The 24,649-nt window shown below is 40.2% G+C and overlaps 1 protein-coding gene and 1 long non-coding RNA gene across 3 annotated transcripts in view; one reads left to right on the forward strand and one right to left on the reverse strand.

Moving 5' to 3' along the window:
- The window catches only part of LOC146724290 (uncharacterized), a 93,012-nt gene that overhangs the window by 13,288 nt on the left and 55,075 nt on the right, over positions 1-24,649 (reverse strand). The gene's annotated exons all lie outside the window — the stretch shown is intronic.
- The window catches only part of LOC114929364 (uncharacterized), a 50,501-nt gene that overhangs the window by 634 nt on the left and 25,218 nt on the right, over positions 1-24,649 (forward strand). The gene's annotated exons all lie outside the window — the stretch shown is intronic.

The following is a 24,649-nucleotide window of genomic DNA, read 5'->3' on the forward strand; positions in this document are numbered from 1 at the left end:
ATTTATATCGTATAACGATATCGTGTCAAAGCAACATTTTTATTTTAGTTTTTTTGCGCGGTTATTATTAAAACTTACGTTACGCTTCATTGCTGATAAAGATTAATATAGAATAGTCACTGTAATTATTATTGTATGTTTGAATATAAAGTATCATGTGCGAATGCTATGCAGATATTTAGGCAGTAAAACAGCATCATAAATACATATTAATAGAAACTGCGTTATGTCTTATATAAGAACTGTGCCTATCTTATGTAAAAAAAATCTTATATAATATCATTGGAAAATTTTTCAAGATCTGCCTGGGTTTCAAGAATGACACGGTGAATTTTTTAATCATTCATGAATGACAAGCGCTAATTTAAATCGATAAAGATTACTTTTTTTTCAAAACATTCTGATCTCACTGACTATATCTTCTTAATCGTGACACGATCGAATGATAGACTATTTTATATTTATTCAAGTCGATCATCGAATTGTTTTTCGTATATATTACATGAAGAAGAATTTGTACATGATATTCTAATTTCATAACTTGATATTGGAGTGTTATTGATAACGCGAACATCTCATAAATAGCGTAAATAACAAGATGTAAAAAAACATGACTCTTGTTTAATAACATGTGATTCTCGTCGCTTGATCATCTTGAAATTCGAATCTAGAATGTAATATATTTATATTAGAGCATGTCAAACGCAAGCTTTATTCTTGCATTTCTCTCATCGAACCGTCGGTAGCCTAAGTAAGCTAAGAAAGGTAAAATATGTTTGCACAGGCATATTTGGAAAGACAGCTGAAAATGATCTCTTCTTCACCCGATTTGCATTTAATTTAATTTAATTATAATCTTTGAGCTTTCTATATAAAATTTCTCGGATAGTTTCTATTTTTAGATATAGCTTCGCGATTAATACATTTTGCCATAGATTGTACGGCGATAAAATGATATTGAGCACCCTACATTGCACCTGGCATATAGAATTATAACGACGCTTTAAATTAAAACGTATAGGAGGAAGATTATCGCTGTGCGGCGTTAAGAAATAGCTGAAAAAAGCCACTGTGAAAATTCGTGGGCTATTCCCGAATTAGATTTTGGTCGAAACGCTGACGATTATCCCGACACGCCCTCGGATCGTTTGATTCACGAAGAAGCCACGGACCCTCCTTCGCTATAGTGAGACGAGTGAAATTTTGGTATTTGACGCTTGTCTGGGGGTTGTAAATTTCTCCGCATAATGTGAGGTCAACGTCCTTGTTCTTGACATTTATTGACTTCTTGTGTTACGCGTCTAAGTAATATAAAATAAAGCAATAAATATTGTATTTTTTGAACAATTCTTTCGTCATTTGCGACATGCAAACGCGCACATTGTATAGGTAATTAAATCGATTTTTAAAAGACGATGAAATTAAATTAATTTAATTAAGATGTTTACCGAGAATTAATGAGCTTATAGAAAGAGAGAAATATTCAAACGATGGCATTGCGTATAATAATATTGACAATAATCTTAGATGATTACGGACAAGTAGATCGGCTTAAAATTTCAAGCGCGGCTTCGTCAAGCCGCATGTGAAAGAGCGCAAATCGCGGTCATTATTCGCACGACTGAAATCGACGTAACCATGAGTCGATGACGGACGCGTAGAGTCCTTTTCCGCGTCGCTTGATGAATCCTCGACGCGATCGAACGCGCGATTCTGATAAATGAAGTCGCGGAAATCAGCCGCAGAGGCAGAAAGAAAGAAAGCAAGCGAGAACGGCTTGCGTTGCGTAAGAAAAGGAAACCTGCGGCGCCTTTTCGCGCGTATCACGCTCGCGGAGTGGCTCCCGGTAGCCAGTCGCATGCTCGTCCTGTTAATTGTCGCCAATTAACGAGGTACACCTTCTCGCCGGCGTCTCATCTTGCTTCACCGCACCACCTCCTTATCGGCTCTATTCACAGGATCGGCCGCCGTCTTTTCTCTCCGGCCAGCTCGTACACCCTGACGAGCAGCGGTAAACCATCGTTCGCGCTTTTGTCGGCATAACGCCACGTCATCCCCGCTAATCGTCATCACGAAAAGTACGCCGCGTTTATACGACGTCCTCACGACGACGATAAAGACCGCTACCGGCCCCGCGAAGAGAGTGAAACGCGCCGCGCGAGCATCAATCTTTGTACCGATTTCTTTGGCCGGGAAGGCCGGTGATTCTCTAGCCGCGGCGGGATCGGTAATACGAGTTTAGTTACCTATCGCATCATCGGGATATTCCGGCACCGAAATCGCCGCTCGTTAGCGAACGTACATTCGCGCGCTCGGGAGGTAGAGAGAGAGAGCGAAGAGTACCTTCGTACCTTCGAGGAGAGCCACTCGAATTTTTGCTTTTTTTCTTCAGAGCGTTCAGTCGGTTCTTATTTTCAGTTTTGTTCGCGCGAAATTAACTTCTTCCGGCGAGAACGATGGTTATTAACATCGTTCCTCGACCGGTCACGATGTTCTGAATGGATATACTTGAGAGATTTTAAATCGTCATTTGTCAAAAGTTTTAGCAAATGACTTTTAACAGGTGACCTCTTTTATAAGCGAGTTAACTTGGGGGTTTTTTTTATTTTTGTTCGACGCGCCGTATGCAATTTTAATTGCTCTCTCATAGCAAGAAATTCGAATTTGAGAAATCATAGATGATATTTAGAATAGAAGATTTTTTGTTTATGTTGAATATTCTACTATTGTGCTTTGTAAATGACAGTTGCTGACGAAATCCTACATCTATCGAAGAATTAAACAGGACAATGTATATCAATTAGCAGCTAATAAATAGGCATTAATTCTATTTGATGGATTTGATGGATTATAATCGTTCTTCAAACTAGCATTCCAATCACGTTTATATCCATCTACAAAAGGCTCAATGGTCAATCAGTCATCACATCACGCATGCTAGAAATGCGTAATATATATATATATATATGTTTCAGAATTATCGTTTATAGAATGTTTTCTCTCGGAGAATAAATGTATAATTAACATATTAATGTACTCCGTATTAACATATAAATAATATAAGTCAAAGTCACGACAAAGTCTGGATTATATTTGGACACCAACGTAACGAAGGAAGCGATGAAAGAATTCGAAGGAATCGGTTTCGATCGTCGTGGAACCGAGCCGTCGGGCATCGTCGTCTTCGCTTTTACTCGCGTCGCGTTCCTGGTTCACGCGACGCCCGAGAAAGATGGTACCAGCGTCATCCTCGGTCCCGCGTTCTCTCGTAGTGCCCTTTTTCTCACAAGTCATCTCCGTAGGTGCACGGTTTTCACGGCCGAGAAGAAGTGGCCGACGACGGGGGGTTCGCGATATACGTCTAGCGGTCCGGAGCTGACGGACAAACGCACAATGAGAATATGGAATGCCCCGCAGAGCCAGACATGAAGACGTCACTCAGAAATGGTAACGGCCAGGACACGGGGTCAGGCTCCATCCGACCGTTCCGAACTGGTTGCTCCGTGGTTGCTCCAGCTGCGTTCTCTCGTCAAGTGAGTCAGCTCCGAGTTCGGACGGCGTCCGTCGCGTCGGAGCACCACCTTCGGAATTTCATTCCTTCCGCGAGTGCCTTCGAGTTCACGCTTGGAAATTGTCCAAATTCGTACAGCTCATGGTAAACACAGTAAATCAAAGTAGCAGGGCCCTCTCAAACGTCTGTCAACGTACATGATAAACATTTACTGTATACTGACAGTGCAATGAAGCAAACAAGAGAAATAAAGCTTAGTCACAGAGAGGGAAGTTGAGACGAGAATTAGAGAAATTGATGGAAAATTGTATTATATAATTTATTGACGAGATATATCTCTTTGATGTATCTTGTCGTCGAAGATGGAAATTCTTGTAATTAGCAAGAAGTTAAAGAGAAATCGTAAATTATATTAAATTTTATTTAATATAACGTAAATGTATACGAAAATCTTTCTCCGCTACCCTGAAACATTTGTCACAACATTTTCGAGGTATACACGCCAAATGGTTTGTAATCGGATGTAACAAATATTCATTGAACAATGTGCATATTCGCGCTTAACAATCAGATAACGATTCCGGGAATATTCGTCCGCTCCGGAATATAAAGCGGAATCTGTCAAATTTTTTCGAAAATTCGACGGCGAGCCCGGCAGGACGCGAACGATTAACGCCAGGGAGGCGAGGTATAAATCTTACGCAATTTAAGCTCGAGCTTCGCGCGGCTGACAATGAATGGCGAAGCGCCATTTCAGCGCTTCGTTGGCTCGTAATGCGGCCGTAAATTAAGTCCCGCGCCGATTGGTCCATGTCCACGTCCCGTGATTTACAAGCGACGACGCGATATACCCCCATGTCCTCCAGGAACTTCGAAATCGCTCGCGTTCGTCGTCTGTCACTTTTCTGTGACGTAAATTTTGTGTGCGAGCAAAATTTCGCAACGCGCCTTCGCTGCGCTTCGAGAAAAAATAAAGGCGCTTCCCGCGCAAGACCTGCATTTTTGCGCCGAGATTTCCGAGCGGAACTTTGTTCACAATCGCCTGTTAAATGCTCTTGCTTCATCCCATTGCGATCATTTATTTCGCGATAAAAGCATACCGTTCATAAAATATACCGTTGTGCAATATCGTCGATATGGCTCGCGCTTAATCTGTCTTCCGTTACGTGTTGCATCGAAGTAAGAATTCTCAGCATCTTTCAGGTTATTTATGGGAAAGAGTTTTAACGCGTTTAAAAATTTTACTTAATTTGGCATTTTAAATATAGGTACTATCAGATACAGAATAACTCAGCAAGTCGCTACTACTCGGTTACAACATAACTTAACGATAAGTTGACATTAGCTTCAACAAAGTATTGGTTACTAGATTAGCAAGTGTTTGTCTTGTATAATTAAACTTTATAATGCTTAACAAACTTCGAAACGTGCGACTACATAAATAAACGTATATTCTCACATACCTCTACATATTTATTCGGTAATTTAGGCCAGTAAAAAAAAGGGATTCCAAATCCTGTTAGAAAGAAAATCTGTTTTGACTGTTGATGACACTCGTCATCGGAACTTTTGAGACCTAAAAGCTTGCGAAATCGATTTTTCGCCGCCGCTTCAGGGAAAATGAAATGATGTTTTGTCCTTAAGCAATATCCTCAGGCAACAAACTTTATTTGCAGGTTCGAACCGCAGTTCATACAAGCTTTCTGTTAAACCGCAACAGAGACCCCCTGGAAACTCATTGTTGCCGAAAAGAGCCATCAATCAGAAGAATGCTTCGAATCTTTAAGTTTCACATTTTGCGCACGGTCCCTTTCTCATTTTCTTCCTTCGACGTGACCAATTAGGAGGTTCGTGAAAACCAGTCGGGCGTTTTGTCGAAAACTTTTCTGCGCGAAAAATGTAGACCCATAGATCAACGTTTCGTTACCAGGTAATGGTTTCATTTTCTGCATCTCTTTCTGTTAAATATGATATTCATCTCTGCCAATTTTTGTTCGTGGAACTTTGACAGTGAAATGCAAGGAATTTCAGTAATCAGAAACTCCATAAGAACCATTTAAGCAAAACGTATTTATAGAAAAAGTACAGTATTACAATTAGATAAACTCTCTTTCTTTTTCTTTAAAAATATTTGCAATTTTTCAAATTAAAATATCAATTCTGTTAAGTAATATATTATTATATAAAATAATATATTATATAATAATAATATATTATATTATATGCTTAATAATTATATAATTCAGACTCAAGAAATTAATAAGCTTATGTTAAATGAAAAAGATGATCAATAAATGAAATGCAATTCGCGAATCTATAAAATAGGGAGGATGTTGGACAGATGATGAAATTCGCGTCTTCATTCGAAGGTCGCTTATACTTAATCTTAGCAGAGATGACGTTTAATATCAGGCGTTTCCACGGCTGCCTGTGAATAGAAAGATCGGTAAGCATTGAAAAAAAATTGATCATCCTATTCCTGGTTAAATCGAAGGTAGGACTACCGACGTTTCTACGGATTGGGGGATACGAGCACAAATCATTATTAACGACCGTTGTAGCGCGACAGCAGCCGTTGTGCATTTCGTGAAATATCGCAAAGTTTTATTTAGCAGCTTTGATCTAACCTGCGGTCTGCGATTCATCTGTGATTCGCGCGAGAGAATCACGCTATTATTTGCCACAGTTTGTCGAGTAGCAGTTATATTTTATTGTTAGTAGAGAACCATACTTCAAACTGTGTTGCGAATCGACATTTTGCTGCGTACACTAATAAATCTGTCAAGTGGATGAAATGTCATTGGTAACGTGTCATAATTGCGTCATATAAAATGCAAATGCGTTTAAATTGCAAATAACAAGTAATTTTAAATGATCGCGCAATATCATACTTTAATAAACAGATGCCGTTACGTCTAATCAATGCATCCGTGCTCCTGCAAACACGTGCGCATAAAACTTTCAGATTTCTTAGTGTCGCGTATAAAGCTGGAAAGATCATCGCGACCTCTCAAGAGCTAATTTATTCGCGTGCTTGGAAGGGATCAATAGTTGCACAAGTAATACATGTATTAAGACGATGAAAGGACACTGGCCAATTGATATTTGCAAAGCACGAGCATATTTATAACGAGGAAAATTTCAATCTGAGAAAAATAATATATATAGCGTCAAGTAATTCTCATATCCGTGTGATTTGGTTGAAATTCACATTTACGCGGAATTAAAGCTGTGACAGTTAATTGCTAGATTCTTTCCTTATTTATCTTATATAATATCACACAACATAGAGGAGTATCTTGACACAGGCAGACGGAGGAAAGAAAGAGGTAGAGTAGAGACAAGTTATTTTTTTTTTTTGCAAGGGAAAGAGAGCCCGGAATTTCACGGAATCGCCGCGAACGCCTCGCAGTCTCGCGGGCCAGCGGGAATAATTTTAGGTAGAAGGCCGCATCGATTTCGTGGATAGGCGAGATGCTCTCTCTCTCTCTCTCCGAAACCGTCGGCTCGGTTTATAATAAGGCGCTATAATACGCCGAGGACTCGCGCGCGCGCGCAGGTGTAAGGAGGTGTCCGGCACCTTAAGGCTCCCAGTAGGGTCGAACGGAGCGGCATATTTCATCCATTGTCGCCCCTCAACTCCGGCGGCGGCACTTTTCAACTTTTTATAGAGATTTTTATACCGCTATATCTATACCGCCTCTCTTCTACGCGAGTGAGAGCCTCGCACGAGGAGTAGCCCGTAGAGAGGAAGAGGACCTCGGAGGCTCGTGGAAGACCGAGAGAGAAAGATAAGGAGGACACGAGGGGGAGGGTTCGCCCCATCGTGCCTGAATATGAATATAATAATGAGAACGGGTTTCGTCGTCGTTCTGCTTCTCCGCTTCGTCGTCCTTCGGCTTCGCTCACCGGGATTTCTTCTCATACGACGGCTAGTTGCCTCCTTTTTCTCTCTTTCTTTTTTCACCTCGCTTTTTCTCGCCTTTTTTCCCCTTTTTTCACCTGCGATCCTGCGCGGATACGTGTACCCTAAGCATAGTGACAACGACAAAACTGGACGTGTGTCATTGCGGCCTGCTAAATCGCGTTCCGCGATTGCAGGTTTTCTCTCTTTCTCTCTCTCTCTCTGACGCGGATCGATTCACCGTCGGTTATTATTGGACGTCCATGTGGACATGCACCTGCTAATGTATCCTCGCGCCGGTTGCAAACCGTATCATAAGGGAAACGAGCGATATAATATAGTCGGATGAAAGAGCAGGAAAATATGTGGACGGACGCATCGCGTCGGACGATATATTCCTCCTATAGCTTTGTTTTTCCGTGTTACCTTATTCGCGGACAAAATATTATCGTAAAGTGACTAGCCTTCTCTTTTCGAATTCTCTTTAATCTCTTTACCACGCGGAAGATAAAAATTTATCCATGCCTAAGATGAAAAGTTTTATTCGGCCTTTAAAAGATTCTTCTCTATTTATTTCAGTATAATCAATTTTTATCAGTTTGTAAGATATTTGTGTTTTTCAAGAAAATATTTTTCAAGACTACTTGTTGCACATTTATATAAACACATACATATGTGCTGTAAACATGTCATGAAATCAGTGTACTCGAAAGAATTAATGGATTAATATACAATTAACAAATACAAAATTAAAGGAACACATGTTTCAAAGTGGATGTGCGAGAATGCGTGCGAGATGCCAAGCTGTAAAGATTAGAAGTTGTTAGAGGACACCTGACGTAGGATACAAAATGCATCTGGATTGTATTTCAGGGAGAATCCTTGAAAGTATACTGCGTTTAATGTTAAAATGACCATTTCCTTTAGAAGGCACATCTATATTTGCATGTGATTATAAATCGCAAACACGTCTACACACAATATAATTGTAAGTCTAACATTTCTCTTATCGTATCATGAGTTTCGGACACGACGATCAAATTATCGGAATTTCTGGAGTTCTTTCGAAGAAGGAAAGAAATGAATCTATTCAATGAGAGTTCGAGGTACATTCTCGCATATTACCAATGAAACATTAGCCTAAGAGCTTAGCCTAACATAAGTATGATTTTTCTGCGCGCTCTCGTGTTGCATCTCGTGTTGCATCATGTGCATACGTTAATTGTAATTCGAAGACAATACTTTGTTTTTTAAATCTGTCAATTTTTTATTATTTTTTTGCTTTACATATATATGCAACAATGGACGTCTTGCACGCGGTTACGTTTAATATTACAATATTATTTATATAAATGAATGTGAAATGAATTTGGAGAATAAAATGATCGCTTATTCCTCGTTTAAATTACTCGTCAGATTATTTGTTATGCTCAAACATATTTTTTTGTTTAATTGAACAAAAGTTTTGATTCTAAAGTGATTGATGCTCCATCCTACATTTTCACAATATAACATTATTAGATTTGATAATATCGTATCATCATTTTCGAATATTCTTTGGACATCATCGCAGCTGGGAAACGCTGTATTTTTTTGTAGATGAATAAAATGTGATCTTTGTAAAAAGAAATTAATGTTGAAATCACCACTTTGCAGAGATCTGCATCGTGTCTGTTGAAAAACTACGGATTTGTCACAAACGCAAAATAATGAATCGTCTCGTTAATTTTCGCACGCGCGACACTCTCAATGGAACGGAGAACCAGTTCGAAGAGAGTTTTCGTTTTTACTGCGCCTTTCTCAGGAGAAGCAGCGGCTTCTCAGGAGCTCTCCATCAATTAATTACCTGATTAATCAATGTCGAAGGCGACCGTCGCATGCGCACACGGAGGCATTCGCAGCTTCCCACAATCGCGGCGAGCAGAAGCACAGAGATTGCCAAGACAGAGAGAGAGAGACAGAGAAGGGAAAGGAAGGTCGCTCTCACTCTCCCTTCTCAGGTGTAGATCACAACTGTGCGAGCACTAACGGCAGATGAAAAAAGAAAAAAAAAAGATACGTCTACCGCGCTGAATCTTCTCTACAAAGATAACGAACGAGAGTCCGATAGTTGGCGCAATCAGGAGGAAAGAGAAAGGTGATGAGAAATTGGAAAGACGTGGCTAGACGGGGCGAGAGTGAGAAGAAAGAAGAAGCAAGGAATGCCGTACACAAAGGTGTTGAGGCTGGATAGCGGCGAGAGAGCGAGAAGAACCGAAGAAAAAGCCGCTGGAAAAAAGGTACGACCGGAGAGAACAAGCACGATTCTCCTGAACAGGGCGAAGAGAAGAGCGAGAGAGTGAGAAGAAACTCGCCGCTTCGGTGGAGAGATGCGTGTACACGGTTATCGATATATTACGGGGTGGGAGAGGGAGACGCGTCGGTGTGCGTGCAAAAGGGTGAAAAGGAGGGACATATTTTATATTTATGGGTATTTGCCGCTACTGTGCTCTCGCGCCGACGGCTTGCGGCAGAGAGCTAACCGATCTCCCTCTTTTCCCTCCTTCCGTTTCCTCCTTCACCTTCTCACTCTTTCACCTCCACTCTTCGACACGTTCTGTCGCACTTCTGGATAGCCTCTACCTCTTTCTCTCTTCGTCGTGGAGTCCTCGGTGCAGAACGCGCAACCGGCGGCCGGACCATGTGTCATCTCCGGTGCCATCCCATATTCCATTCCTACCATGATATGCTCAAGGCTCGTTCCACGCTCACGCTGGATACCCTTTATAGGTGTGCGCGTTTGTCCCACATCTATATATAGACCCAGGGTGCCGCGTACGGGGTACAGCCAACACCATAAGGTCTCTCCTGGAGGAGACCGTATCCATTGCCAGACAGTTCGCACTTATGTCCAAATTTTTCGCATAGCGTATGAAAATCCTCTCGGGTAGGTATATACGAATATCCTTTTTGCTCAATATAGAATCGTGGGCGTTGAATCGTGTGATTGGAAAAAGCCAGATGGTGACGTAAATTTCTTGGTTTTGCTTTTTGCGATCGCGAGAGATTTTATGGGATTTTCAGATTTCTCGCTTGGCAACTTGAGCCTCTCTTTATGACGAGCCTTTGTTGAGATAAATGTACGCGAAGACGGTTTTTCCTCGAAATATTTCGAGTTTTGATTAATTTTATAAATTACAGGATCTAAAGATTAGATCTAAAGATTAGATGTGTACTAAGGAGTTAGAATTCATATAGAGTTGTACGAGACGCAATAACCGCGCAGTTCATAATTTATAAATCTGATGCAATAAATATACAAGATTAATTAGGTGCAAATTGCTGTCACTTGGGAATGTGTTGAGGGCACACTAGTTTAGAACGCACATTTGTTTGGACCCGCCAAAGCCAATCAGTGTAGAAATGATTATGTAATCGCATTGCTATGCAAGTCAAGTCGAGAAGCACAGAACCATAGAACCGTAGAACTAGTCGGCCATGCTAATTAGTATACTGGGTGAGGTTAATTCCAACGGTTATCTGTATTTACGTTCCTCTCTCTTCTCTTCCTCTGTTGAAAAATTTTACACTTAATAATTTATAAACCGGGTTCTCAAGTAAAAAAATACACAGCGACAGTCTCAATGTGACATACACTTTCATGAATTAGAGGCGAATTAAAAGCTTATTCATTTATACTTTGTTTAGCGTTAAATCCTAGCCTTATCCCGCCGTCTGTCCGAGTTTCATTAATACAATATATCTCTCAGGTGTTTGTCAAGAGCCGTTAAATGCACGTGGAAATGTCAAGTACAATTTTAATCGCAGGATAAAAATGCTTGCCGAAAAAAATTCCATCAACAAGTATAATTATTTCTTCTCGAGCAAAGATGCTCATATATGGACACGGATTTCTTACGAGGACTGTACGTTTGTCGGAGTCATCCCGGCATATCCTCGCCCTCCCTCACCCTCTTCCTCTGTCATCCTTTCTATTTCGATTGCCCTCCCCGCGCCCTCCTGGACTTTTACCTTTTGCATACGTTTGCCGAAGAATTTACGAGCGTAGTTTGCGACTCGGGCCACCGGGTGCCTCATCCCTTAATTAAGGATTGTGCCACCGATGTGCCGTCGCCTATATGGATATGTCTCTTCTTCGCACCGCGGCTAATGACCTTGACCTCTCTCTCTCTCTCTCTCTCTGCTCTGCATGCGAAAACATAGCCCCAACAACAAATCTGATTTTATTAATTTTTATTTAGGAAGAATAAAAAGTTGGAAACTGCTTGCTGGCAATCATATATCAAATTGAGTGTTTAAATTTCGTGATTATTAAAAAAATATGTCAAAGATGCATAAGAGCTTTCGCGAGTGTGTCTAAATGAAACTTAATCACAGATTACATTCTCACGTTGCGATTATACCATTGAACGCGCAGAGAGACGCCTGTATACGATTTTATAATATAAGACAGTATTAATCACAATTGCGCAAGAATATGAATATAAATATAAATAAGAAGATAAATTGGCTGGATTAGAGCGCATCTTTTTTTTTTTTCTCGACACGCTCCGAAAGGCATCGCGGCGCGTTTCTCCGTCAACGGGTACCTATACTCGCGCGATTCGAGTCATCGAATTATATATCAGCATGCGAATCGCTTACCGCCGCCCACATACCAGCACACACTCCAAGGTGGAGGATCGAACGAGAAGGGAGATATCGTGTCGAGCACACCGAGCGTGGATCCTTAATGCGGAGCGACTACGGGCGACGAACCGTGAGCGCCCCGTCTAATGCCTTCTAAAAGCATCCTCCGCCGCGAGGGCGCGCCGGAGGGATGAAGTAAGGGCGGCTCGGACGAGAGAAAATACGAGGAGCATTAGCGCGCGCGGCTCCGCGGTGGAAAGCTGCGGAGAGTGAGAGAGAGAGGAAAGCGCAGAGAACTTGAAGAAACGAGATGGAAGTCCAGAGGGAGACGCGGAAGTACAGCGTGCGGAGGCATTGTAAAGTAATTTGCCGAGGCGTGTCCAAAATGAGAATCGAAAAGTCTTTCGCTTCTCGTCCACGCGACGATCTCGGCGACATAGGAGAGGAAACAACATCCCGGGACCATTATCGCGCGACGCTGCCTCTCATAGTCTGTCGAATGGATGGATGGATGGATGGATGGATGGATGGATGGATGAATGGACGGGCGGATATGCCGCGTGGTGATGGTTTACCGAAGGGGTGGCTTTATTACGCTCGTCGGTTTTCGGCTCGCCCGGGCGTGAAACGCCCGAAGGATCGCACCCGCGGTGACGATTTTGCGGAGGGTGTACCGCGAATGAAACACGATGATGAAAAATTGCGGTGCGTAATCGAATGGATTTCGTATCTCACGAATCGTTTTATGCGTCAATTTGTATTTAGAAGTTTGTATCTATATTCATTTTTTTTGTGTATCGTTTGTTTTATACAGGATGTATTTGAATACGTGCGAAAGATTTTAGGAGATGATTCTTTGTCGAAAATTATAAGGGAGGTTTGTTATATAAACGTATACTCTCTTATATCCCTCCCTGAGGAGTTACATTATATTTGTTTTCTCAAATTTTGGATAAATTAAAAAATATGAAAATTTGTGGATATTTTTCACTAATAAAAAGAATATTTAATATTTTTATTAAATAAACATTTAATTTTTATCTCCCTCTATAGCCTAACATTTTTCGCACTTATTTAAATATATCCCATGTATATCTTTTTATAATTTGTGTTATATAGAACGCTTTTCACTGTCTTCTGTTTTAAATATCATACATTATTTTATACTAATTAAATCTGCATAAAATTATTGCGAGAGGGAATCTATAATTCGTATTGTCGTATATGATATATACCGCTTAGGGCGCTGTGTATAATTTATTTTCGTATTTTGGCGGTTGTGACAAATGGAATGCTTGAACATAGAAATCCCAAAGGTATCGAAGATTTTTCTATACAAGATGTCCGAAACTCATCCCCGGTTTACCCTCTCTTGTGGCTATAGAGACCTAATAACCTCATGCCTGCAACACGCCCTGTCTCTGCGGTCTGTCCTTTTTTGCTACGGCTGCACGTTTTCGCCGAAAATACTAGCCTTCTGAAAGCGTGCGTCGAAGCGTTAAGTGATGCAAAGTACAAAAAGGTACATTCATTCAAGAAACGGGGACCGGAGGAGTGCGCGCTTCAAAAGGGCGGGAGGAGCCAGACAGGATACGTTAAGTAGCTGTCTCGCACCGCAGGCGTCAGTCGTCAAGGGTCGTGACAAGGTTCTCTAGATGAAATCTCCCTCGGAGTTTACATCGTTTTTCCACTAAAGAAACCGCAAAAATGTCACTAATCTCGACGGAATTATTTCTTTCCTCGACTGTTCCATCCGCAAAAGAATATTTCTTTTTCATTGCCCGAATGTCCGCCCTATTGTCCAAATAACAAATATTGTGAGTATCGAGAAAATCTATCATGATTATGTTGTCGTTTCTTGAAATTTATCATCTCATCACATATTGAGTAATTAATATTAATTATCCATCGAATATTAAATGTCTATCACATCGCGGAAATTAAATTGGCGTAACGTAAATTTATAAAATGAGACTACAGCTATTTGAAAAATTTATCAAAATTTCTTAGAGAAGGATTAGTTTCTAACGTTCATGGAATCTGATACATATTTGCACAGTGTATATGTATGTATATGTGTGTATTGTTAACAATATTTAGCACACTATGAAATTAGTGTTCATTTTTTATACATGAATCTTGTATTCAATGAACGTTAACTAATAAAGAGAGAAATCATAAATATTCAAGACATTTACTATTAACATCCACAGAGATGTTACAGAGACGCAAATTTTCATTTTATATCGCTACAGACGTCACTTCTTTTTTAAAACATTCTTCATTAGGTCCGATTATTTTCCGACACGACAAGGAAATATTTTAAGACTCATGTAAATCGGCGACCACTTAATGGAAATTGCGGACCGATTCGTCGCCGTTGCCGACGATGATGATGACGACCAGTCGCGGTTATTCGGATTGAAACCGGTTTGATTTCGAGTTTGCCGTCGTATGATCTGCGTAAGACGTCTGTTCAATTATTCCACCGTAAATCTGAACGATAACGAACTCTGATCCAGCAAAGCAATCCTGGATTCAGGAGCTGCTACGAAGAATTCCGGCCCATTTTACATGACCATCGATAATTGAATATCTAGATAAAGACTAGATGCACACGCATACTTTTAGCAGAGATATCCGGAGTTTTTGTCTCAATCATGTTGCGTGACAGATGTATCGAATTACAAGTGAGTACCTCCATTTCAAGTTACTGCTTTTATACATTATGTCATTTTCAAACGTGAGACTCGAATTCTCGAAGCGATTTAAAGGCTTGAATCGAGTTTCATAATTCATAACGCAAATGAATAATTTACGATAAATTGTTTTAAAATGATGCTACTGTTTTCAAGTAAAATCAAAAGTGGTTAATAATCACAACTATTACTCTCTTCATGATAATTTTAGAGCTTGTACATTTTATTTTTAATGTCGTGATAAAGATGATAAAATTATTAATTAAAATATATAATTATTTTATGTCTACACATATTTTCTTCTGGGTTAAATCATCAATAGGGGCATCAATTCGTCTTTCCAAGATCGATACAGAGATCTCATTAAGTGTCATTCATTGTCAGAGCTAGTCACGAGTCACGCTGGTCTATGAATGAAATTCAGAGCCATATATGGAGCGGATCACTATCCGAATGATCCTAGATAAGTGACTTAGATTCTCCCGCATCTCGATAACGTCTTTTAAGAAACTCCCTCAACGCGACTTAGCTGAATCACCTGATGCGCGAGGGGTACTCCGATACCTCGAGCAGGAAATATAAATTAATTCGGGCCATTTTAAGGGGCGAAAGTCGTGACGTAGTGGAGGGTGGGCATCCATTCAGACTCCATTCACTCGTCCTGGCAGGACTATAAATCTCTACGTTCTCGGATTCATTGTCCAGTTCGACGATCCCTTCGTGAGAACCGGACGTATGGACGCTTTTCTCGCGCATCTATTTAATCCTTCGCGTACTTGTTTCGACTCCCGAGCAATAAAATATTCGATCGTAACGACAATATTTGTGACAACAGCATGATCAATGCATTCGTAGTTCAAGAAATATAACACAGAATAATGTTTTATCTCATTTTTTTATCTAAACTTATAAAATATTTGTATTGACGGTAGTTTTGTTAAACGATTAAATGATAATAACTATATAATATTTAGTTATCTCATATACACAAAATTAAAAATGTTCAATAATCTTCAATTTTCTCAGATTGCTAATTATTGGTCGCCCTAATTTTAATTTTATCGAAGTTCAAAAATAGACGAAAAATGAATCGCATCCATATTGTCGCGTCAAGGGAATTTCTCTCCTCTTTCGATTATAGCAGATAAAATCTCAGTATTCTATTAGCGGTCCGATCAGAGACGGAGTCTTAGTTATCTTCAGCAATAAACGAGTCGTTTGTCAGTAATTAAGTATGCGGGGAGATAATAGAAGTCCCTGGAGGAGCAGTCATGGGGAACCCCCCATGAAGGCTTCGCCACAGCCTGTCAGAACGTAGGGCCGCTTTCAGTCGATACTCGCTCTCCTTCTGGCGCACACGTGGCGCAATACGCGTCACAGAGAAAAGGACCGTTTAATCCCATTGGGAGTGCTAATCTTTGCGCGCAGGAAACTCCTCTACCACCCTGCCGAAACCTCATAAACCGACGACGTACTCTGCAACAATACTCGGATCGTCACCAACCGTGAAAATAGGCAGTTCGATATGTCCGGTTGCAAGCTCGTCCTATCGTCATTTTCGCAGCCGCCATGGAAAGAATTTCAATGAGTAGCTTTCATAGTACAATTGGGAATTATCTCTCATATAATCTCTTTCTTTTTTCATTATTTTTATCGATGTAAATTATCCGATAGAAGGAACTGTGTTGTCACAGAAAATTTATTTGATTAGTCACCAGAGAAATTGTTCACGCGAACGATACAAAATTGATATTGCTATTGACTGCAAATGCATTTAAAGCCGCAAATAGGTGAGATTATATGTATTGGAGCGTTCGGTACTTTAATTATTTGGGGATCATATGTGTCGGAGCAATCGGTACTTTAATTATTTGGGGAAAATAGGTTGTCACTTGTCACAGATGCATATATCTGTGAGAGAATTTTGAGTATACCTATATATATCTGTGAACAGATATAAAAATATACACACGACAAACGCGCGCGAACGAAGCGAGAGGAGTCTCTGAACGCGTGATTGGCTCTCTGGCATTTCTCTTGGATGCAGATGGAGAAACCGTCTTCTTGATTCCACCTCGATTCGTGTTCACGCGGCCTTGTCTCTGGTCTCCTTTTCAGAGGACGCCGGAGACAGGTTGACGCGTGAGATGGAATCTAATCTAAGAATGTTTGTAGGAAGTCATTTCCACATTTGGGCCTCTGGAATTTTTGTTAATTTTTGACGATTTCGCCGCTCATCTTAATAAAGAATAAAACGTGTGTAAAAAAAAAAAAGAATTACATCCCGCAGATGAAAATATTATTTATGTGAAATTATCTACCAAGACAAGTATACTTATACATTAAATTTTTTTTATTTTTCTCACTTAATACGGTTCGAGAAAGAGAAACAATAAGATTTGGTTTAAGAGCTTCGATAAGTTAAAATCCAAAAAATTACAATTGAAATATATAAAAGTGTCAAACGCGTGAAATATCACGCTTATCAATACGATGTGACAGGCTTGAAAAGTGCAACCTGTTGTGGAAAGACTCGGTCAGTGCTCGAAACCGGATCAAATGCGATCGATTTCAGAGGAGTACGACATATCCGTTACGCGCTGTTATATCTTTATTCCAATTTTGACCGAATAAAAGAAGAAGAAAAAAACATTTTCCGTCGGCAGATCGAGCAGCCAGCAAAAGGAATCATCCGTTCGCCTCGAATACTCGAACATGTCCGCATGCTCGTCGCGGTCAGCTTTCGAGAAACGAGGCGACCGGACAGGTTGACGCGCGAGATGGAATCTGCACCTTAGGGACGCCCTCAGAATGTATTCTACGTGTCGCCGATGTCAAATGGTTAAAAGGCTCCGAGACAAGCCTGGGCATGTATCAGGACGTCCGTAGCGTCTTACGTTCTACCCGAATTTTTCTCAAGGTTTTGTACAAAGAAAATTGTCCCTCTCAACGTATTTGTATGATCAACAGTTGTCACATTCCCTAAATTTTTCTTTCTTATTTTACGATAATTTGCGAAGAAAGATATTTTTGATACTTATAGTTTTGAAAAATATAATATCACAGACTTTGTGAAATAAATTATATCTGTCGACACCGATATAATGACAATGACAGATAGGAAAATTCCATTGAAACATCGGTGAATTTGTGAAAGTCTAACTGTGTTTCTTCTACCTGATTCTTTCCCTTGGCCCGGATCGGTTCCGACAGGTAGATTGTGGACATTGTGTCGAGTTGAAATTATATATATCTGTCGCACCTCAATCCAGAAGTTTCACGTCACCACGTCACCACGTGTGTCTCCCTTTTATTTATCGCGCTTTTGTCACTTTTGATGCAGGCAATTCTTGGCTGCGTAAACATGCAATTCGATACGAGATTGCAGAGAAAGTCGTCTTTGCAAAAAAAAATTTCGTATAGTTTCGAGTTTCAGTATTTTTCGAGTTTTCAAAAAGACAATGTATTGTTGATAATACTTTGAAGATGTTTTGAAAGAGATAATTAAGAGAATTAAAGAATTATATTTTATATTAATAATAACTAATTGTAAGATTTTAAATTCTTAAAGTTTCTGTATAATAGATAGAGAGAATTGTTCTTTTCTCCAAAAAAATGGTAAAAAGGAAATAACAATATTACAATAGAATTGCTATAGGAAATTTTACGAAATTTTCATTTAGCGTGTGTTAAAAAACTCTAAAGTAACATATATAAAAAGTCAATTACTGTATCCTGTTGACATCCTCAAAGCGGATCTTTGGGAAAAGAAGGATTAGCTGTTTGTTACATAACGTTGATCCTATTTAAAAGTTATATGGAAATTACAGTCAAAAGATTAAGAGTTCTCTTCTATTTAAATCGAACATGTCAATCATTTTTGAAAGATTTGTGAAACATCATTAATCTAATATTTTTGAACCACAGAGAGAACAATTTTAAATTCTGCATATTCTAATAAATAATTTAAAAGATAAAGAAAATTTTGCTACAGACTTCAAAATTTCGAAGATTTAAATATTTATCATATAATGAAATCGAAATGTCAAAAATATAAATTTTCTATTTTATTTTTATTTTTATTGTAATATTTAACTGTGATATGTATTAAAATCTGTATCACACATCACAGCTAACTCTCGCGCAATATTTCTCTTTCGACGTGCGTGCATCTTTAAAAAAAGTCCATAATGCAGAAGAAAACGAAAAGAAAAAAAAAAGAAGAAGAGGAAGAAAAGAGAGGAAGGTGACCTGTGTATCAGGGCCCGTCGGCTCCTAAACAAACTACGTTTACTCGTCGATCATTGGGAGTCTGAGTAAACAGCGTTTACAGGGCCCGTACAAACGAAACGCCAAATTGTAACAAACTGATCTATAACTAAATTACACGCTGTACCCATCCCGTTTCGTCGCCCTCCGCGTGCTGCAGCTATATAAACACGTCAGCGCGCCGCATTGTGTCCGAATACGAAGAGATCGAAGCCGCCCCATTGTTGAGACCTCGTCGAAAACGCGATCGCGTCCCATTCTCTGATGTGTGTGTGTGTGTGTGTGCGTGCGCGCGCGTATATACGTGAGTGTACAACCTTGACAGAAGCACAGCAAATTCGGTTGCAGGGCGTGCACCATGGAATCGCTTTTTTCGTCTTTCTCCTTCTTCCATTTTTATCTATTCTTTCTTCTGTTTGCAAGCATCTAGATATTACGAGAGAGCTTGTAAATTGCTTTTTTTCCCGCGACATAAGTATGGAAATTATTTTGAACGGTTATTTCATCGGAATAGCAAATTCCTTCTCCGAATTTCATCTTTCATTGCGGACATTTGCGGACAGGTTTTAGATAACGTTTTATTGTAGAATCTATTCTCTCTTCAATCCTTTCCTCTCTAGTTTTAAAATATGTAGCTGGACAGAAATGAAAACTCTTTCTTTAAATTCCCACGAGTCAAAATTGCTTTTAGAAATCTGTCAGTCTTTTGTAAAAGTTCAGAAAGGTTTTTACCTGTTATGCCCATTGTACGCAGACCTATGTCCTTAAATGCTTTCGAAATGAGTCATATTGAAAATAACATTTTCGTATACGTTGGTAAAAAGGATTTGGAGACATTATTGATCGTTAAGATGCACATCAATTTAGCGTGATCGAGATAATGATATTACGTCATGTGTGTATGTGCGCGCGTTAACGAGTGCGGAATGAGGAAGGAAAAATTCCTCTGATAGACGATTCTTTTGTTCCCGAAATCGGATGCGGATGGACTGCAGTGCGGTGGGATTAAACGGAAGCTGGCTAATCGATACGTAATCTCAGTTTTAGCTCCTAGCGCACGACGACCCATGAAGCACGTGCCCGACGCTTCGCGAATATCAATTGATCTCTTTATAAGAAACCAGCTACCAATGCGGAAAATCTTGTTACCCCGAGACACTATCTTATTGTTTCTGTAATCTTCGGGCGATTAGAAGTTGCGAAAAAAGTTCTCGCTTATATAGTATATTATCTATAATACCCAAATTCAAAGAGAATTTTCTCTTAGAATTTACCCTGAAAATCGTGGTAATCGTGGGACAATATGGTAGTTTCTCTGATTAATGTTTACCACAATAAGATATAAAATATGTTCGATTGATATTAATATTTTTATTGTGGTAAATATTAATCAGAGAAATTTGTTTAAAATTCACGATGATTTTCAGGGTAAATTCTCTGCGTTACATTTGAAAAAAGTGAATCAAGACAAAGGTGTAAGCTGACAGCAAATATTTCTTTTGCATCTTCGCCCATATTTTGAAGTAATATTTTTTTACCTGTTGATATATATATATATATGAAAGTATATGAATGAAAGTATTATAAAATGAGTGGGCGAAAATATGCGGAAAGAGGCTATGTATAGGCTATCTTTCATTCATCGCAGCGGCGCGTTCGACAAGTAATAATGAGATTACTATCTCGTGTCTCTGTAGAGGTTCGTTTTGTTCGATCGTAATACATTCGGTCAAAAACCGAGGATTTGGCTAACGAGCTTTACATAGAAACGAACGTATATATGATGCGGTAGACGATCAAAGGACCGCCCTATTCACACAATATCCACGATACTTAAAGAATCGTCAACGAGCGCCTTTAACCCTTACCGAGGCGATACACGTTTCTCATCCCCGATGTATAGCGGTCGAACAATATTTTTTGGTCGCGCATTCGGAAGCAAATAGGTGTGTATATAGCTACCGGTGATAATCCGAGCGAGATCTCGGGAATCTTTCGGCTCCGCCAATTAGGCTCTCCTTCGACAGAGGGAATGAGAAAGGGGGTCCAAAAGGGACGAGGCACGAGATCGGAGGGACTAAAGTAATACCTAAAAGAGAGAGAGAAAAAGAGCGGCTCGCGCGCGCGTTTCTTCTTCTCTTGCTGATTCTGACAGCAAGCGCGGGAGAGAGAGCCGAGTTTAACGCGACCTTTAACCAATTCATAGGCTCGGGCTTAAGCCAGGATTTGTGGCTTAGCACTGATGGTGTTTACTACCACTACGGTAGATTTAGCAGTTTCTGCGGCAGACCGTCCTTGAACTGTGCCTTGCTCCTCCGACCGGGCCAGGTAGAGATACATACTTTGCGGAAGCACGACAGATACGACGCTTTTCCGCGACTCAACCCATCTAATCTTCATCGAAATGGAAGAACTCCATTCTTGTGTATAATGAACACAACACATGCGACTTGCAATACTTTTGAGAGAATTGCGGAGGAATGTGGAAGGAAATTTAAACACCAAATCAAATGTATTGAAAAAAAATATTCTTTGATAAATTCTTCTCGAGGAAATTTCAAAGTGATATATATGTAGGTTTAGTAAAATGTGAAATAATTCACATATTTGAGTAAAGATTGAGGAGAAAAGTCAGCACAATAATAACCCTTTTCTTCCCGCGAACCGCAGGCTATGGCTCCAACACGACGGTGACTACTCAATAGGACTTGTGCATAGTTTCCAAATTTCTACGGAATCTGCAACCTTGACCACCACAAAGCCCAGGAAACCAGTTGTCAAAGGTTTGTAGGCGTGGCGTGTTGCTATTATTAACTTGAAGTGTCCCTCGAGTTCTCCCACAAATAATAGCACAAATAATAACGTAATTTTAAGCAATGATTAATAGGGGCTATCAAATAGATCGTGTTGCCCTTCGAATTACGATTGAACGGATTCGCATATAAAGGCGAATGATGAGCGATAACGGAATTTATCGATGGATCGCTATTCGATGAAAGCGTCGACGAGATTAATTGAAGAAGCCGAAAAGAATTATAATAATGACGATGATGCATAGACGGGACAGACCGATGATTCGTTATGCGTTACCAACATTTCGTAATTGCGTCGGACCGTATCTAATAGTTGGGATCTCTATGGGTTCCATGATCTTTCATTTTTTCTTTCTTTTAAAATTCTTCTCTCTCTCTCTCTCATCTCGACGAGGAAGGGTATGTTACTTGGTCATAAAAATATACCGCTATTCCGCACTGAAAGACCCTACTGATCGCAGATTGTTAGACTTTTATCGCTCATTGTTAGTTGTACCGTTACACGCAAACTATACTTAAGTCTACTGGGGTTGAAAGATCCCAGAATTTTTTCACAATATTGATTACAACATTTGGATTAAGCACTCATAGATAGGTAAAAAGCGTGTGCAGTAAATATGTCGGATAACACTAGGCCACTAGCAGTCAATGAGAGGAATAATGTTAAATCTCATAATTATCTAATTTATCAATTCAACTGAACTAACTAATAAATCAACATAATCTCTCGCAGTTAAATAATTATACAGACTATTACCGCTGAGGCAAATTAAAACATATACCTTTATAATATGTATTTGGAGGTAATAAATTACAATAACACATATAAAGTCCTAAATTATGTATAATTTTTATGAGTCGATAATAATCGATAATGCTTCGTGCTTTCCACAATTTTCAGTGAAACGTAATATTTTATGATCTTTATATACGGTATTTTAGCGAAGCCGCGTACTTAGCCGATATGTTGTAGCAGGGCAAAATTTCCAACAAAAATTCTTCGCAAATATAATATCGCCGACGATAGAACTACGCACATACAATCTTTCGTCGACATCATTACCCGTCCATTAGGACCCTTACAAAGCAGCCGTGCCCAGAGCCTTTGTGCATTCTATATATCTGCCCATCCACCCACATGCAGTAAGTTTTCTCGAAATTCATGGAACTGAAAGCTCTTCCTCTCTCTCTCTCTCTCTCTCTTTCCCTTGCTTTCTCCTCTCCAGGGAGAGCTTGCTGCAATGCGCGTTTTGTTATGCGTGCACTGTTAATAATTATATGTGCGCTTCGTATGTGAACATTTATTTTCCCCGCAACGACACGTTAGCATGCAACGAAAAAGAAAAAAGATATGATCCCCTCGTGGCTCCAGCTCGTTGCTTATCGCGACTCTCGCGTATAATTTACGATGAGAATCTTAAAAGCGAAAACATTATCTCGCGCAATACGAATTTTGCTTATGCTCTAATTAAATAGTAGAGAAAATATGCTTTTTTTCGTGTAAACTTCCCTGAGATTTCTCTCAACGCGGAATTGATGTGTATCATTAATAAAAATATAAATTTGGTCCTCATTATTTAGAAATATATAATACTCGTAATAATTTTCGCAATTACGACGGGGTGGACAATTTCTCGAAATCTCCCTTCGCTCGCGTTCATCCGCAGGCGGCGCGGCGGCGATGGTGGCGGCAATGGCGAACTCCAGCGTTGGAGAACGCATCGAAGAAAAATATTCCCTCGCCATGGAAGAGGCCCGAGTACACGCACGAGGGAACCGCGCCTCCAATACACGTGCTCCACGGCATACCTGTCGGTCGTCCTGGCGTGGTAAATATGTGGCCGGACCCCGCGCGGCACATATGTATCCGCGCATAGCAGCCCAGTTGGGCCTCTAATGATGATCTACGGTTAGCTACCGCGCACAGCTTCTATAAACCTCCTAATTTCTCCTCTATAAATTCGTCGACCGCAGGGGGAACACCCTCGTCCTCTTCGCCCCGCAAGTCGGCCTTTTCTTCCTGAGCTCGTTCGCTCGCGCTCACTTGATCTTCTTCTTCTTCTTCTTCTTCTTCTTCTTCTTCTGCCCCATCGGGAAGGCCCTTTCCCATCGGAGCCGTCGTAAAAGCGCGACTGTATTTAATATTTCGCGAGCCTGTGTGACGCGTATATCGTTTATTATCGACCGTGAGCTCTGAAGACAGTGGGAGCGGTGGGACGAGAGAAGAGAATGATCCTATGCGAGAGAGAAACGAAGGTGAAGCGAAGATAAAAAGGCAGAAAAAAAGAATATCTCTTCTTGGACGAATCCGTGGTCCTCTCTGAGAATCGAGGAACCAGGAGAGACACGACGAAAACCAAGACCGTATAAGACTCGCGCGCTTTTTATACTCCACCAGCTGAAAAAACACTGCTTGTCTATATCGATGTTTTCATTTTTGCCTCTTCGGATTTATCTTTCTCTTTCTCTCTTGGTCGATCGATCGAGCGGTCCGCGAAAACATCGTCGGAGATTCGTTGCGCGAAGACATTCGCTGCCAGCTGATCGTAAAATGACATGCTCGCAACGACGCCAGACGGTTCGAGAATTTTAACACGAAGAGGAGCGTGTGCATTAGGTAGAGATGCATCGCGAAAGGGTATACGCAGCGTTAGAATTTAACGAGCAGTTATAGCGAATCTTGAGTTACAGCGGAATGTCCCGTATGTAGGTACACGATGAGGCATAAAAATACCAACGTCGCGATTCACCGTATATCCCATTTGCGATTGTTGTGTATTATATTCCCGTGTCAGAGTGAAATCGCCGCCTGTCAATGACCATC

This window comes from Nylanderia fulva, unplaced genomic scaffold, assembly GCF_048542155.1.
Source record: "Nylanderia fulva isolate GAGA-0341 unplaced genomic scaffold, ASM4854215v1 Scaffold14, whole genome shotgun sequence".
Lineage (NCBI taxonomy): Eukaryota > Metazoa > Arthropoda > Insecta > Hymenoptera > Formicidae > Nylanderia > Nylanderia fulva.